Consider the following 15,241-nt stretch of genomic DNA (forward strand, 5'->3'; position numbering starts at 1 on the left):
ATGCATTAGTTGTTAGCTAATAATAGTCATTTGGATGTAATGATGTAACTACATACCTGCGTAACACATGCATTAGTTGTTAGCTAATAATAGTCATTTGGATGTAATGATGTAACTACATACCTGCGTAACACATGCATTAGATGTTAGCTAATAATAGTCATTTGGATGTAATGATGTAACTACATACCTGCGTAACACATGCATTAGTTGTTAGCTAATAATAGTCATTTGGATGTAATGATGTAACTACATACCTGCGTAACACATGCATTAGTTGTTAGCTAATATTAGTCATTTGGATGTAATGATGTAACTACATACCTGCGTAACACATGCATTAGTTGTTAGCTAATAATAGTCATTTGGATGTAATGATGTAACTACATACCTGCATAACACATGCATTAGTTGTTAGCTAATAATAGTCATTTGGATGTAATGATGTAACTACATACCTGCGTAACACATGCATTACATGTGGCTGTTGTCAGCTAATAATAGTCATTTGGATGTAATGATGTAACTACATACCTGCGTAACACATGCATTAGTTGTTAGCTAATAATAGTCATTTGGATGTAATGATGTAACTACATACCTGCATAACACATGCATTAGTTGTTAGCTAATAATAGTCATTTGGATGTAATGATGTAACTACATACCTGCGTAACACATGCATTACATGTGGCTGTTGTTAGCTAATAATAGTCATTTGGATGTAATGATGTAACTACATACCTGTGTAACACATGCATTAGTTGTTAGCTAATAATAGTCATTTGGATGTAATGATGTAACTACATACCTGCGTAACACATGCATTAGTTGTTAGCTAATAATAGTCATTTGGATGTAATGATGTAACTACATATCTGCGTAACACATGCATTAGTTGTTAGCTAATAATAGTCATTTGGATGTAATGATGTAACTACATACCTGTGTAACACATGCATTATTTGTTAGCTAATAATAGTCATTTGGATGTAATGATGTAACTACATACCTGCGTAACACATGCATTAGATGTTAGCTAATAATAGTCATTTGGATGTAATGATGTAACTACATACCTGCGTAACACATGCATTAGTTGTTAGCTAATAATAGTCATTTGGATGTAATGATGTAACTACATACCTGCTTAACACATGCATTAGTTGTTAGCTAATATTAGTCATTTGGATGTAATGATGTAACTACATACCTGCGTAACACATGCATTAGATGTTAGCTAATAATAGTCATTTGGATGTAATGATGTAACTACATACCTGCGTAACACATGCATTAGATGTGGCTGTTGTTAGCTAATAATAGTCATTTGGATGTAATGATGTAACTACATACCTGCGTAACACATGCATTACATGTGGCTGTTGTTAGCTAATAATAGTCATTTGGATGTAATGATGTAACTACATACCTGCGTAACACATGCATTAGTTGTTAGCTAATAATAGTCATTTGGATGTAATGATGTAACTACATACCTGCGTAACACATGCATTAGTTGTTAGCTAATAATAGTCATTTGGATGTAATGATGTAACTACATACCTGCGTAACACATGCATTAGTTGTTAGCTAATAATAGTCATTTGGATGTAATGATGTAACTGCATACCTGCGTAACACATGCATTAGTTGTTAGCTAATAATAGTCATTTGGATGTAATGATGTAACTACATACCTGCGTAACACATGCATTAGTTGTTAGCTAATAATAGTCATTTGGATGTAATGATGTAACTACATACCTGCGTAACACATGCATTAGTTGTTAGCTAATAATAGTCATTTGGATGTAATGATGTAACTACATACCTGCGTAACACATGCATTAGTTGTTAGCTAATGATAGTCATTTGGATGTAATGATGTAACTGCATACCTGCGTAACACATGCATTAGATGTTAGCTAATAATAGTCATTTGGATGTAATGATGTAACTACATACCTGCGTAACACATGCATTAGATGTGGCTGTTGTTAGCTAATAATAGTCATTTGGATGTAATGATGTAACTACATACCTGCGTAACACATGCATTACATGTGGCTGTTGTTAGCTAATAATAGTCATTTGGATGTAATGATGTAACTACATACCTGCGTAACACATGCATTACATGTGGCTGTTGTTAGCTAATAATAGTCATTTGGATGTAATGATGTAACTACATACCTGCGTAACACATGCATTAGTTGTTAGCTAATAATAGTCATTTGGATGTAATGATGTAACTACATACCTGCGTAACACATGCATTAGTTGTTAGCTAATAATAGTCATTTGGATGTAATGATGTAACTACATACCTGCGTAACACATGCATTAGTTGTTAGCTAATAATAGTCATTTGGATGTAATGATGTAACTACATACCTGCGTAACACATGCATTACATGTGGCTGTTGTTAGCTAATAATAGTCATTTGGATGTAATGATGTAACTACATCCCTGCGTAACACATGCATTAGTTGTTAGCTAATAATAGTCATTTGGATGTAATGATGTAACTACATACCTGCATAACACATGCATTACATGTGGCTGTTGTTAGCTAATAATAGTCATTTGGATGTAATGATGTAACTACATACCTGTGTAACACATGCATTACATGTGGCTGTTGTTAGCTAATAATAGTCATTTGGAAGTAATGATGTAACTACATACCTGTGTAACACATGCATTAGTTGTTAGCTAATAATAGTCATTTGGATGTAATGATGTAACTACATACCTGTGTAACACATGCATTAGTTGTTAGCTAATAGTCATTTGGATGTAATGATGTAACTACATAACTGCTTAACACATGCATTAGTTGTTAGCTAATAATAGTCATTTGGATGTAATGATGTAACTACATACCTGCGTAACACATGCATTAGTTGTTAGCTAATAATAGTCATTTGGATGTAATGATGTAACTACATACCTGCATAACACATGCATTAGATGTGGCTGTTGTTAGCTAATAATAGTCATTTGGATGTAATGATGTAACTACATACCTGCGTAACACATGCATTAGTTGTTAGCTAATGATAGTCATTTGGATGTAATGATGTAACTACATACCTGCGTAACACATGCATTAGTTGTTAGCTAATAATAGTCATTTGGATGTAATGATGTAACTACATACCTGCGTAACACATGCATTACATGTGGCTGTTGTTAGCTAATAATAGTCATTTGGATGTAATGATGTAACTACATACCTGCGTAACACATGCATTAGATGTGGCTGTTGTTAGCTAATAATAGTCATTTGGATGTAATGATGTAACTACATACCTGCGTAACACATGCATTAGATGTTAGCTAATAATAGTCATTTGGATGTAATGATGTAACTACATACCTGCGTAACACATGCATTAGATGTTAGCTAATAATAGTCATTTGGATGTAATGATGTAACTACATACCTGCGTAACACATGCATTACATGTGGCTGTTGTTAGCTAATAATAGTCATTTGGATGTAATGATGTAACTACATACCTGCGTAACACATGCATTACATGTGGCTGTTGTTAGCTAATAATAGTCATTTGGATGTAATGATGTAACTACATACCTGCGTAACACATGCATTAGTTGTTAGCTAATAATAGTCATTTGGATGTAATGATGTAACTACATACCTGCGTAACACATGCATTAGTTGTTAGCTAATAATAGTCATTTGGATGTAATGATGTAACTACATACCTGCGTAACACATGCATTAGTTGTTAGCTAATAATAGTCATTTGGATGTAATGATGTAACTACATACCTGCGTAACACATGCATTAGTTGTTAGCTAATAATAGTCATTTGGATGTAATGATGTAACTACATACCTGCATAACACATGCATTAGTTGTTAGCTAATAATAGTCATTTGGATGTAATGATGTAACTACATACCTGCGTAACACATGCATTACATGTGGCTGTTGTCAGCTAATAATAGTCATTTGGATGTAATGATGTAACTACATACCTGTGTAACACATGCATTACATGTGGCTGTTGTTAGCTAATAATAGTCATTTGGATGTAATGATGTAACTACATACCTGTGTAACACATGCATTAGTTGTTAGCTAATAATAGTCATTTGGATGTAATGATGTAACTACATACCTGTGTAACACATGCATTAGTTGTTAGCTAATAATAGTCATTTGGATGTAATGATGTAACTACATATCTGCGTAACACATGCATTAGTTGTTAGCTAATAATAGTCATTTGGATGTAATGATGTAACTACATACCTGTGTAACACATGCATTATTTGTTAGCTAATAATAGTCATTTGGATGTAATGATGTAACTACATACCTGCGTAACACATGCATTAGATGTTAGCTAATAATAGTCATTTGGATGTAATGATGTAACTACATACCTGCGTAACACATGCATTAGTTGTTAGCTAATATTAGTCATTTGGATGTAATGATGTAACTACATACCTGCGTAACACATGCATTAGATGTTAGCTAATAATAGTCATTTGGATGTAATGATGTAACTACATACCTGCGTAACACATGCATTAGATGTGGCTGTTGTTAGCTAATAATAGTCATTTGGATGTAATGATGTAACTACATACCTGCGTAACACATGCATTACATGTGGCTGTTGTTAGCTAATAATAGTCATTTGGATGTAATGATGTAACTACATACCTGCGTAACACATGCATTAGTTGTTAGCTAATAATAGTCATTTGGATGTAATGATGTAACTACATACCTGCGTAACACATGCATTAGTTGTTAGCTAATAATAGTCATTTGGATGTAATGATGTAACTACATACCTGCGTAACACATGCATTAGTTGTTAGCTAATAATAGTCATTTGGATGTAATGATGTAACTACATACCTGCGTAACACATGCATTAGTTGTTAGCTAATAATAGTCATTTGGATGTAATGATGTAACTACATACCTGCGTAACACATGCATTAGTTGTTAGCTAATAATAGTCATTTGGATGTAATGATGTAACTACATACCTGCGTAACACATGCATTAGATGTTAGCTAATAATAGTCATTTGGATGTAATGATGTAACTACATACCTGCGTAACACATGCATTAGTTGTTAGCTAATAATAGTCATTTGGATGTAATGATGTAACTACATACCTGCGTAACACATGCATTAGTTGTTAGCTAATATTAGTCATTTGGATGTAATGATGTAACTACATACCTGCGTAACACATGCATTAGTTGTTAGCTAATAATAGTCATTTGGATGTAATGATGTAACTACATACCTGCATAACACATGCATTAGTTGTTAGCTAATAATAGTCATTTGGATGTAATGATGTAACTACATACCTGCGTAACACATGCATTACATGTGGCTGTTGTCAGCTAATAATAGTCATTTGGATGTAATGATGTAACTACATACCTGCGTAACACATGCATTAGTTGTTAGCTAATAATAGTCATTTGGATGTAATGATGTAACTACATACCTGCATAACACATGCATTAGTTGTTAGCTAATAATAGTCATTTGGATGTAATGATGTAACTACATACCTGCGTAACACATGCATTACATGTGGCTGTTGTTAGCTAATAATAGTCATTTGGATGTAATGATGTAACTACATACCTGTGTAACACATGCATTAGTTGTTAGCTAATAATAGTCATTTGGATGTAATGATGTAACTACATACCTGCGTAACACATGCATTAGTTGTTAGCTAATAATAGTCATTTGGATGTAATGATGTAACTACATATCTGCGTAACACATGCATTAGTTGTTAGCTAATAATAGTCATTTGGATGTAATGATGTAACTACATACCTGTGTAACACATGCATTATTTGTTAGCTAATAATAGTCATTTGGATGTAATGATGTAACTACATACCTGCGTAACACATGCATTAGATGTTAGCTAATAATAGTCATTTGGATGTAATGATTTAACTACATACCTGCGTAACACATGCATTAGTTGTTAGCTAATAATAGTCATTTGGATGTAATGATGTAACTACATACCTGCTTAACACATGCATTAGTTGTTAGCTAATATTAGTCATTTGGATGTAATGATGTAACTACATACCTGCGTAACACATGCATTAGATGTTAGCTAATAATAGTCATTTGGATGTAATGATGTAACTACATACCTGCGTAACACATGCATTAGATGTGGCTGTTGTTAGCTAATAATAGTCATTTGGATGTAATGATGTAACTACATACCTGCGTAACACATGCATTACATGTGGCTGTTGTTAGCTAATAATAGTCATTTGGATGTAATGATGTAACTACATACCTGCGTAACACATGCATTAGTTGTTAGCTAATAATAGTCATTTGGATGTAATGATGTAACTACATACCTGCGTAACACATGCATTAGTTGTTAGCTAATAATAGTCATTTGGATGTAATGATGTAACTACATACCTGCGTAACACATGCATTAGTTGTTAGCTAATAATAGTCATTTGGATGTAATGATGTAACTGCATACCTGCGTAACACATGCATTAGTTGTTAGCTAATAATAGTCATTTGGATGTAATGATGTAACTACATACCTGCGTAACACATGCATTAGTTGTTAGCTAATAATAGTCATTTGGATGTAATGATGTAACTACATACCTGCGTAACACATGCATTAGTTGTTAGCTAATAATAGTCATTTGGATGTAATGATGTAACTACATACCTGCGTAACACATGCATTAGTTGTTAGCTAATGATAGTCATTTGGATGTAATGATGTAACTGCATACCTGCGTAACACATGCATTAGATGTTAGCTAATAATAGTCATTTGGATGTAATGATGTAACTACATACCTGCGTAACACATGCATTAGATGTGGCTGTTGTTAGCTAATAATAGTCATTTGGATGTAATGATGTAACTACATACCTGCGTAACACATGCATTACATGTGGCTGTTGTTAGCTAATAATAGTCATTTGGATGTAATGATGTAACTACATACCTGCGTAACACATGCATTACATGTGGCTGTTGTTAGCTAATAATAGTCATTTGGATGTAATGATGTAACTACATACCTGCGTAACACATGCATTAGTTGTTAGCTAATAATAGTCATTTGGATGTAATGATGTAACTACATACCTGCGTAACACATGCATTAGTTGTTAGCTAATAATAGTCATTTGGATGTAATGATGTAACTACATACCTGCGTAACACATGCATTAGTTGTTAGCTAATAATAGTCATTTGGATGTAATGATGTAACTACATACCTGCGTAACACATGCATTACATGTGGCTGTTGTTAGCTAATAATAGTCATTTGGATGTAATGATGTAACTACATCCCTGCGTAACACATGCATTAGTTGTTAGCTAATAATAGTCATTTGGATGTAATGATGTAACTACATACCTGCATAACACATGCATTACATGTGGCTGTTGTTAGCTAATAATAGTCATTTGGATGTAATGATGTAACTACATACCTGTGTAACACATGCATTACATGTGGCTGTTGTTAGCTAATAATAGTCATTTGGAAGTAATGATGTAACTACATACCTGTGTAACACATGCATTAGTTGTTAGCTAATAATAGTCATTTGGATGTAATGATGTAACTACATACCTGTGTAACACATGCATTAGTTGTTAGCTAATAGTCATTTGGATGTAATGATGTAACTACATAACTGCTTAACACATGCATTAGTTGTTAGCTAATAATAGTCATTTGGATGTAATGATGTAACTACATACCTGCGTAACACATGCATTAGTTGTTAGCTAATAATAGTCATTTGGATGTAATGATGTAACTACATACCTGCATAACACATGCATTAGATGTGGCTGTTGTTAGCTAATAATAGTCATTTGGATGTAATGATGTAACTACATACCTGCGTAACACATGCATTAGTTGTTAGCTAATGATAGTCATTTGGATGTAATGATGTAACTACATACCTGCGTAACACATGCATTAGTTGTTAGCTAATAATAGTCATTTGGATGTAATGATGTAACTACATACCTGCGTAACACATGCATTACATGTGGCTGTTGTTAGCTAATAATAGTCATTTGGATGTAATGATGTAACTACATACCTGCGTAACACATGCATTAGATGTGGCTGTTGTTAGCTAATAATAGTCATTTGGATGTAATGATGTAACTACATACCTGCGTAACACATGCATTAGATGTTAGCTAATAATAGTCATTTGGATGTAATGATGTAACTACATACCTGCGTAACACATGCATTAGATGTTAGCTAATAATAGTCATTTGGATGTAATGATGTAACTACATACCTGCGTAACACATGCATTACATGTGGCTGTTGTTAGCTAATAATAGTCATTTGGATGTAATGATGTAACTACATACCTGCGTAACACATGCATTACATGTGGCTGTTGTTAGCTAATAATAGTCATTTGGATGTAATGATGTAACTACATACCTGCGTAACACATGCATTAGTTGTTAGCTAATAATAGTCATTTGGATGTAATGATGTAACTACATACCTGCGTAACACATGCATTAGTTGTTAGCTAATAATAGTCATTTGGATGTAATGATGTAACTACATACCTGCGTAACACATGCATTAGTTGTTAGCTAATAATAGTCATTTGGATGTAATGATGTAACTACATACCTGCGTAACACATGCATTAGTTGTTAGCTAATAATAGTCATTTGGATGTAATGATGTAACTACATACCTGCATAACACATGCATTAGTTGTTAGCTAATAATAGTCATTTGGATGTAATGATGTAACTACATACCTGCGTAACACATGCATTACATGTGGCTGTTGTCAGCTAATAATAGTCATTTGGATGTAATGATGTAACTACATACCTGTGTAACACATGCATTACATGTGGCTGTTGTTAGCTAATAATAGTCATTTGGATGTAATGATGTAACTACATACCTGTGTAACACATGCATTAGTTGTTAGCTAATAATAGTCATTTGGATGTAATGATGTAACTACATACCTGTGTAACACATGCATTAGTTGTTAGCTAATAATAGTCATTTGGATGTAATGATGTAACTACATATCTGCGTAACACATGCATTAGTTGTTAGCTAATAATAGTCATTTGGATGTAATGATGTAACTACATACCTGTGTAACACATGCATTATTTGTTAGCTAATAATAGTCATTTGGATGTAATGATGTAACTACATACCTGCGTAACACATGCATTAGATGTTAGCTAATAATAGTCATTTGGATGCAATGATGTAACTACATACCTGCGTAACACATGCATTAGTTGTTAGCTAATAATAGTCATTTGGATGTAATGATGTAACTACATACCTGCGTAACACATGCATTAGTTGTTAGCTAATATTAGTCATTTGGATGTAATGATGTAACTACATACCTGCGTAACACATGCATTAGATGTTAGCTAATAATAGTCATTTGGATGTAATGATGTAACTACATACCTGCGTAACACATGCATTAGATGTGGCTGTTGTTAGCTAATAATAGTCATTTGGATGTAATGATGTAACTACATACCTGCGTAACACATGCATTACATGTGGCTGTTGTTAGCTAATAATAGTCATTTGGATGTAATGATGTAACTACATACCTGCGTAACACATGCATTAGTTGTTAGCTAATAATAGTCATTTGGATGTAATGATGTAACTACATACCTGCGTAACACATGCATTAGTTGTTAGCTAATAATAGTCATTTGGATGTAATGATGTAACTACATACCTGCGTAACACATGCATTAGTTGTTAGCTAATAATAGTCATTTGGATGTAATGATGTAACTACATACCTGCGTAACACATGCATTAGTTGTTAGCTAATAATAGTCATTTGGATGTAATGATGTAACTACATACCTGCGTAACACATGCATTAGTTGTTAGCTAATAATAGTCATTTGGATGTAATGATGTAACTACATACCTGCGTAACACATGCATTAGATGTTAGCTAATAATAGTCATTTGGATGTAATGATGTAACTACATACCTGCGTAACACATGCATTAGTTGTTAGCTAATAATAGTCATTTGGATGTAATGATGTAACTACATACCTGCGTAACACATGCATTAGTTGTTAGCTAATATTAGTCATTTGGATGTAATGATGTAACTACATACCTGCGTAACACATGCATTAGTTGTTAGCTAATAATAGTCATTTGGATGTAATGATGTAACTACATACCTGCATAACACATGCATTAGTTGTTAGCTAATAATAGTCATTTGGATGTAATGATGTAACTACATACCTGCGTAACACATGCATTACATGTGGCTGTTGTCAGCTAATAATAGTCATTTGGATGTAATGATGTAACTACATACCTGTGTAACACATGCATTACATGTGGCTGTTGTTAGCTAATAATAGTCATTTGGATGTAATGATGTAACTACATACCTGTGTAACACATGCATTAGTTGTTAGCTAATAATAGTCATTTGGATGTAATGATGTAACTACATACCTGCGTAACACATGCATTAGTTGTTAGCTAATAATAGTCATTTGGATGTAATGATGTAACTACATATCTGCGTAACACATGCATTAGTTGTTAGCTAATAATAGTCATTTGGATGTAATGATGTAACTACATACCTGTGTAACACATGCATTATTTGTTAGCTAATAATAGTCATTTGGATGTAATGATGTAACTACATACCTGCGTAACACATGCATTAGATGTTAGCTAATAATAGTCATTTGGATGTAATGATGTAACTACATACCTGCGTAACACATGCATTAGTTGTTAGCTAATAATAGTCATTTGGATGTAATGATGTAACTACATACCTGCGTAACACATGCATTAGTTGTTAGCTAATATTAGTCATTTGGATGTAATGATGTAACTACATACCTGCGTAACACATGCATTAGATGTTAGCTAATAATAGTCATTTGGATGTAATGATGTAACTACATACCTGCGTAACACATGCATTAGATGTGGCTGTTGTTAGCTAATAATAGTCATTTGGATGTAATGATGTAACTACATACCTGCGTAACACATGCATTACATGTGGCTGTTGTTAGCTAATAATAGTCATTTGGATGTAATGATGTAACTACATACCTGCGTAACACATGCATTAGTTGTTAGCTAATAATAGTCATTTGGATGTAATGATGTAACTACATACCTGCGTAACACATGCATTAGTTGTTAGCTAATAATAGTCATTTGGATGTAATGATGTAACTACATACCTGCGTAACACATGCATTAGTTGTTAGCTAATAATAGTCATTTGGATGTAATGATGTAACTACATACCTGCGTAACACATGCATTAGTTGTTAGCTAATAATAGTCATTTGGATGTAATGATGTAACTACATACCTGCGTAACACATGCATTAGTTGTTAGCTAATAATAGTCATTTGGATGTAATGATGTAACTACATACCTGCGTAACAAATGCATTACATGTGGCTGTTGTTAGCTAATAATAGTCATTTGGATGTAATGATGTAACTACATCCCTGCGTAACACATGCATTAGTTGTTAGCTAATAATAGTCATTTGGATGTAATGATGTAACTACATACCTGCATAACACATGCATTACATGTGGCTGTTGTTAGCTAATAATAGTCATTTGGATGTAATGATGTAACTACATACCTGTGTAACACATGCATTACATGTGGCTGTTGTTAGCTAATAATAGTCATTTGGATGTAATGATGTAACTACATACCTGTGTAACACATGCATTAGTTGTTAGCTAATAATAGTCATTTGGATGTAATGATGTAACTACATACCTGCGTAACACATGCATTAGTTGTTAGCTAATAATAGTCATTTGGATGTAATGATGTAACTACATACCTGCGTAACACATGCATTAGTTGTTAGCTAATAATAGTAATTTGGATGTAATGATGTAACCACATACCTGCGTAACACATGCATTAGTTGTTAGCTAATAATAGTCATTTGGATGTAATGATGTAACTACATACCTGCGTAACACATGCATTACATGTGGCCGTTGTTAGCTAATAATAGTCATTTGGATGTAATGATGTAACTACATACCTGCGTAACACATGCATTAGATGTGGCTGTTGTTAGCTAATAATAGTCATTTGGATGTAATGATGTAACTACATACCTGCGTAACACATGCATTAGATGTTAGCTAATAATAGTCATTTGGATGTAATGATGTAACTACATACCTGCGTAACACATGCATTAGATGCGGCTGTTGTTAGCTAATAATAGTCATTTGGATGTAATGATGTAACTACATACCTGCGTAACACATGCATTACATGTGGCTGTTGTTAGCTAATAATAGTCATTTGGATGTAATGATGTAACTACATACCTGCGTAACACATGCATTACATGTGGCTGTTGTTAGCTAATAATAGTCATTTGGATGTAATGATGTAACTACATACCTGCGTAACACATGCATTAGTTGTTAGCTAATAATAGTCATTTGGATGTAATGATGTAACTACATACCTGCGTAACACATGCATTAGTTGTTAGCTAATAATAGTCATTTGGATGTAATGATGTAACTACATACCTGCGTAACACATGCATTAGTTGTTAGCTAATAATAGTCATTTGGATGTAATGATGTAACTACATACCTGCGTAACACATGCATTAGTTGTTAGCTAATAATAGTCATTTGGATGTAATGATGTAACTACATACCTGCGTAACACATGCATTACATGTGGCTGTTGTTAGCTAATAATAGTCATTTGGATGTAATGATGTAACTACATCCCTGCGTAACACATGCATTAGTTGTTAGCTAATATTAGTCATTTGGATGTAATGATGTAACTACATACCTGCGTAACACATGCATTAGTTGTTAGCTAAAAATAGTCATTTGGATGTAATGATGTAACTACATACCTGCATAACACATGCATTACATGTGGCTGTTTTTAGCTAATAATAGTCATTTGGATGTAATTATGTAACTACATACCTGTGTAACACATGCATTACATGTGGCTGTTGTTAGCTAATAATAGTCATTTGGATGTAATGATGTAACTACATACCTGTGTAACACATGCATTAGTTGTTAGCTAATAATAGTCATTTGGATGTAATGATGTAACTACATACCTGCATAACACATGCATTAGTTGTTAGCTAATAATAGTCATTTGGATGTAATGATGTAACTACATACCTGTGTAACACATGCATTAGTTGTTAGCTAATAATAGTCATTTGGATGTAATGATGTAACTACATACCTGCGTAACACATGCATTAGTTGTTAGCTAATAATAGTCATTTGGATGTAATGATGTAACTACATACCTGCGTAACACATGCATTACATGTGGCTGTTGTTAGCTAATAATAGTCATTTGGATGTAATGATGTAACTACATACCTGCGTAACACATGCATTAGTTGTTAGCTAATAATAGTCATTTGGATGTAATGATGTAACTACATACCTGCGTAACACATGCATTAGATGTGGCTGTTGTTAGCTAATAATAGTCATTTGGATGTAATGATGTAACTACATACCTGCGTAACACATGCATTACATGTGGCTGTTGTTAGCTAATAATAGTCATTTGGATGTAATGATGTAACTACATACCTGCGTAACACATGCATTAGATGTGGCTGTTGTTAGCTAATAATAGTCATTTGGATGTAATGATGTAACTACATACCTGCATTACATGTGGCTGTTGTTAGCTAATAATAGTCATTTGGATGTAATGATGTAACTACATACCTGCGTAACACATGCATTAGATGTGGCTGTTGTTAGCTAATAATAGTCATTTGGATGTAATGATGTAACTACATACCTGCGTAACACATGCATTAGTTGTTAGCTAATAATAGTCATTTGGATGTAATGATGTAACTACATACCTGCGTAACACATGCATTACATGTGGCTGTTGTTAGCTAATAATAGTCATTTGGATGTAATGATGTAACTACATACCTGCGTAACACATGCATTAGTTGTTAGCTAATAATAGTCATTTGGATGTAATGATGTAACTACATACCTGCGTAACACATGCATTAGATGTGGCTGTTGTTAGCTAATAATAGTCATTTGGATGTAATGATGTAACTACATACCTGCGTAACACATGCATTACATGTGGCTGTTGTTAGCTAATAATAGTCATTTGGATGTAATGATGTAACTACATACCTGCGTAACACATGCATTAGATGTGGCTGTTGTTAGCTAATAATAGTCATTTGGATGTAATGATGTAACTACATACCTGCATTACATGTGGCTGTTGTTAGCTAATAATAGTCATTTGGATGTAATGATGTAACTACATACCTGCGTAACACATGCATTAGATGTGGCTGTTGTTAGCTAATAATAGTCATTTGGATGTAATGATGTAACTACATACCTGCGTAACACATGCATTAGTTGTTAGCTAATAATAGTCATTTGGATGTAATGATGTAACTACATACCTGCGTAACACATGCATTACATGTGGCTGTTGTTAGCTAATAATAGTCATTTGGATGTAATGATGTAACTACATACCTGCGTAACACATGCATTAGTTGTTAGCTAATAATAGTCATTTGGATGTAATGATGTAACTACATACCTGCGTAACACATGCATTAGATGTGGCTGTTGTTAGCTAATAATAGTCATTTGGATGTAATGATGTAACTACATACCTGCGTAACACATGCATTACATGTGGCTGTTGTTAGCTAATAATAGTCATTTGGATGTAATGATGTAACTACATACCTGCGTAACACATGCATTAGATGTGGCTGTTGTTAGCTAATAATAGTCATTTGGATGTAATGATGTAACTACATACCTGCGTAACACATGCATTACATGTGGCTGTTGTTAGCTAATAATAGTCATTTGGATGTAATGATGTAACTACATACCTGCGTAACACATGCATTAGATGTGGCTGTTGTTAGCTAATAATAGTCATTTGGATGTAATGATGTAACTACATACCTGCGTAACACATGCATTAGATGTGGCTGTTGTTAGCTAATAATAGTCATTTGGATGTAATGATGTAACTACATACCTGCGTAACACATGCATTACATGTGG

General features: G+C 33.5%; 1 protein-coding gene across 1 annotated transcript in view; it reads right to left on the reverse strand.

The window, feature by feature from the left end:
- The window catches only part of LOC133541802 (golgin subfamily A member 6-like protein 25), a 245,703-nt gene that overhangs the window by 79,447 nt on the left and 151,015 nt on the right, over positions 1-15,241 (reverse strand). The gene's annotated exons all lie outside the window — the stretch shown is intronic.

This window comes from Nerophis ophidion, linkage group LG23 (assembly GCF_033978795.1).
Source record: "Nerophis ophidion isolate RoL-2023_Sa linkage group LG23, RoL_Noph_v1.0, whole genome shotgun sequence".
Taxonomy (NCBI): Eukaryota; Metazoa; Chordata; class Actinopteri; order Syngnathiformes; family Syngnathidae; genus Nerophis; species Nerophis ophidion.